This window comes from Adiantum capillus-veneris, chromosome 14 (genome assembly GCF_014529385.1).
Source record: "Adiantum capillus-veneris isolate H3 chromosome 14, ASM1452938v2, whole genome shotgun sequence".
Lineage (NCBI taxonomy): Eukaryota > Viridiplantae > Streptophyta > Polypodiopsida > Polypodiales > Pteridaceae > Adiantum > Adiantum capillus-veneris.
The window spans coordinates 18,958,642-18,963,168 of record NC_140944.1 but is presented as its reverse complement, the minus strand read 5'-3'; the positions used below and the strand labels follow the sequence as shown (position 1 = coordinate 18,963,168).

Genomic DNA, 4,527 nt, shown 5'->3' with positions numbered 1-4,527 from the left:
GCATGAGTCACTTTCACCATGGGAACATGGGCCTAACCAATGCATGAGAAATTAGCTTTTCACCTCAAGAAAAATAGCATTAAAAAAACAAGTGATAAAATCACGAGGCCTGCATCCAACAAAAATCACATAATCTCCATTTTCATGAATGACTACTGATGGTGATTTCAAAAGTGAGAGACCACATTGTAAGATCATTGTAGTCCTGCATTTACCTCAACAGCAATAGCTTCTCTCAGCAATACATTGAGCACACTAAAGAGCATAGTGCACGTGGGAAAATGATAGAAGCTTCCTGTGGCATGAAATATGTATTCACTACATGAAAACTCGTGAGAAAAGAGTCCATTTTTGAAGATGAGAAAATAAACTTCTTATGTTCATGTGGTAATAATTCATTGCAAGCCCATTGTTGCATGCCCAATTGAAGGAACTCCAAGTCGAGCACCTGGCAAAGCCTTGTATAAGCACTTCAAAAATGGTTTGAATGGTAATAGCCTCCCCATGACTATAGCGATGTAGTGACCCCATACACAATATTTGAAACTGAAACCTTTGAGTTGTAGCCATGTAGACTTCGAGAACTACCATAATGTACACTAGCAAGCATCCTGTTGGCCTGCTTGAAACGTGCCCATCATGTTTAAGTGCAGAGCTTGGCTCGATTACAGAAATTGATCACCCCACATCGCATAAGAAGGTCTTGCATTGAAAGAAGCTCATGAGGCAAGTTGCACCTTGCATGCACAATGAGTGTACGCACTCATGCTAATCATGCAGAAGCGCTTGCCCCGTGAGCATAAGGTATGACTTAAAAGCGTCCAAAAAATCTGCAATGCTCAATCATGAGAAGCTGATCTACCACCCCACTTGGTATAGTAACCGACATTCTAATTCTTTATCATCGCCCTCTAGATGCACCTTGTGCAGATCACTACCATTGGGTAGGCTTGAATTGGATGGAATCGAAAAAAAAAAAAGCTTTGAACTCCAAATCGAAATAGCAGCCCCAAATCCGCACAATGTTCCTATGCCTCCACCTCGCAAGAATGACCACCTCTCTCTCCCATAGTTCATGTGCAGGTTAAACGCTAGATTGGCCTTTCACATGTAGAACTTAAAGGTTTGACACTCTGAATATAAACACAATCAAATCCTAAACGTAGTTTACTAACAAGGCCTCTTATTGACCTAGAAAGTACTTCCTGTACTAGGGAGTACTCAGGTTCTTTCATCAATACAAGAGTACTACTAACATCAATATACACACAGTAACAATTTCAAGGTGCACACTATGTGATGTACTATAAAGCTCTCAAGCATCAAATCATCTAGCTTTGTATAGTATGGATATAGTGTTAAATGAAAGTGGGTGCTCATGCAAACTTGATACTACTACTTGACAATGGCATCGAATTCCTCAACTTGTTACAATGAAGGGATCGTCAAGGTTGATAACAACAGTAAGGAGCTGGATGGCAGAAATTGTGGGTGTGGAGGAGTTGAGGATGTAAGCAGTGGCACCCCATCGGCTCTAACAGCAGCTCCAACAACAATTGTTAGAATATCCTTTGCAGTTCCCAGAGCCTAACCAGCTAACCAGCAGCGGACACCTGCAACACTTGGCATAATGAGTCGGAGCTGGAAAATCTTACAAAATGCGGTGAAGTCCAGATCAGAGCTGCTTCAACACACAAGAGACGAGACTTTGAGGGTCAAAATGGGAAGACGATGGCGATAGGGGAAAGAGCCATCAAGAATGTACCAGTAGAAGGCACGTCAGTCGGCTTCAGAGATGGGCGGCTAGAGGTGGAGGTGCATGAGCAGAGCTCGCTCTCTCTCTCTCTCTCTCTCTCTCTCTCTCTCTCTCGCTCTCGCGTTTCTGGGGTACACAGATGTGAAGGGAACACCTTTTTCCTCGTGATGCATTCTCCTTGAAGGCATGTGGCCTTAAGCAAGATGCCGATCCTGGTGAGAGATTTTAGGGCTTCAGCATTGCCTGAAGAAAGGTGTCGTGCTTTGGCGTTGCTTTGATCTGCAAGCCAAATTGGGGGTTTGGGCTGGAAGGTAGGGGTGGGGGGTAGGAATATGACAGGAGGAGGCGAGGAGGGCAGAAGGAAGAGAGACTAGAGATTGGCTTGACAAGAGGAACAGAGTCGATGAATTCATTTTATTTTTCGAATGACCCATTAGCCTAATAGTAGTAAGGAATACCCAGATGTTTTTTAATTTTATTGCGGACTCCATCGCTGCATTTGACAAGCTGATGAAGGGGGTGCCAAATTGCTAGACAGAAAGCCCCCCTAGCTCCATGCCCACCGGCCCCAACTAGCCAGACACTCAACGCCTTGAGCACCTCGCCTCCCTAAAACCGGCCTACCTACCCTCACACCGATCAGGGCCTCTACCCAACACCGATCAGGGCCTCTACCCACCGCCAAGCGGCCCTCAGCGCTCTGCATGCTCTCTATGATCCGGCATCCTCACATGTAGCATGTTGTGTGGAGCACCACCATAAGCTCTCCTCCTACCATTTTACTTGCACCACCTTGTCGTCGAGCCACTAGTTGTGTGCGTATGTTAGGTTGCGATGTAAGGTGAGCAGATGATGGTAGCATGTGATATTTTTGAGAGCACAAAATATAGAGACAAACGAGTGACTATTGTAAGGAGAAGGGATGGTGCAAGAGGTTGGTAGATGAACACTGCAAACGACACCAGCTAGTGCACCCGGTCGCTTGCCATATCCTTCGTTATACAGTGATGCAATGTTCTATCTCTCGCGGCATTTGCCCCCACCATATTGTTCTATCCTAGTGTTTGCCTTAGCTAGTGTGTGCGTCGTCCTCTCACGACCATTCCTATGGAAAGAAAGTGGAGACGAGTGAGGAGGAGCAGAGAGAAAAACGTGGGTGGAGAGAGAGAGAGAGAGACTGAAAGCTTGACACAATCACTCTGTCTATCTTTCGAATCTCGAGCTTACCCAGATCGTGATGCAGTGTTTCATCATTTTCTTGAGAGCGTTCTTGTGGCAATGATGTGCCCTCTAACTTTTTGCCAATTAAAAAAGATGCAGAGAGAGAGGCGCAAGGAACTATCTAATCAAAACCATACCTACTCGCTCCACACCCCGTCCACACATACCACATGGGATCCTTCACATTTTTCAACAACCCACCTCTAGCACTTATGACTCTTTCTTGAATGTTGCAATACACTCACCAATCAAACATTTTCATTCTTTATTTTATTTTTAAAAAATATATACGAGATTTTTCACTAACAAAAAGGGAACACATCACCATGGCCTTAGCCCTTTGGGCAAGCCAAAAGATAAGGATAAAGAAAAATATAAAGGTAAAGATTAAGGAAAAGAGAAGATAAGGATAAGGTGAGTAAGTAACACGTTGAAGAAGTTTTGAAAGCAAGATAAGTAGAAAGAACTTATCGATAAGGAAGATAAGCTATCAAAATAAGTGAAGGCACTTATCTAAAATGTGCATAAAAAGAGGGCTTCTCATTTTACACTTCTCTCCTTCATTTTCTCAAGGTGAAAACTTGAGAGTAAGCTTGAGAAAGCCATAGCTAAACCTCTTTTACCCACACACCTCCTCTACACACACACACCCTCTCCAAGAGAATCCATGGCCAAAACCCAAATCAAGTTTGTCAAAACTTGATCTTCTCTTCACAATACACTGTTTCTATCCTCTCTTCTAACCCTCAAGCTTTCCATAGCTTGAGTCTTGTTTATCTCATTCCTTTCTCTCAATCCAAGTGGTGGTCTTCAAGTGAAGGAGAAGAGACAAAGAGCCGACTACGTCCAAAGTGAGGAGAAGACTCTACTATACACACACAAAGGTAATGTTTTCTTGTTCTCGTTATGCTATTGAATTTTGTAAATTTCTCCTACATTATCATTTATCGAAGGATTCTAGTTTTGCATAAACCATCATTTGATCTTGTGTAACCAATTAGAGAAAGTTTTAGATTACTTGTCTTAAGAACACAAGTTGATGCATTCTAAATGTTAGTTTTTACTACTCATGGTTCACACTTAAGCAAAGGTCATTGTATAGAGCATATGCATTGTTCATTTCAAGTTTGGTTTGCAACTCCGAAGAAGGGGGAGTAAGGGGATGGATTCACGAAAGTGACGATTGTGTTGCTTGAACATAAAACTCCCATCGCTTCCATGGAGATGCCCCATGGATGAGAAATGATGCAAGAAAAAAAAATGGGATTCGCCCAAGACAGAGTTAACTTGAAACTTATGTCAAGACAAAACCTTAAACTCACAAGAGACTCGTTGTGTTTCTTAAGGCCTTGTTTGAGTAGACATTAAAAGGACATAGGAACTAAGGGATTATAACTCAAGAAACTCGCTCTAAATTTCAACTAGGATTAAAAACTTTATGTAGTAGGGCTACAATGTCACGGATAGGAAGTTAGTCACAGTTGGCCAAGTTCCATATTGGACGGACTCTCTTGTCGGGTCGGTGACACATGGCAAGGATACGGGTGGTG

General features: G+C 42.9%; 1 long non-coding RNA gene across 2 annotated transcripts; it reads right to left on the bottom strand.

Annotated features, from left to right (window-relative positions):
* Window positions 1-1,318: 1,318 nt before the first annotated feature.
* LOC147442027 (uncharacterized) lies at window positions 1,319-2,278 on the bottom strand. Of its 2 annotated transcripts, none has more exons than XR_015190278.1 (2): window positions 1,766-2,278; window positions 1,319-1,681 (listed from the first exon to the last, which is right to left on the bottom strand). It is a non-coding gene; the product is annotated as an uncharacterized LOC147442027 (long non-coding RNA). The 2 variants fall into 2 exon arrangements; XR_015190279.1 differs by having other exon boundaries at window positions 1,319-1,613.
* Between the last annotated feature and the right edge of the window lie 2,249 nt (window positions 2,279-4,527).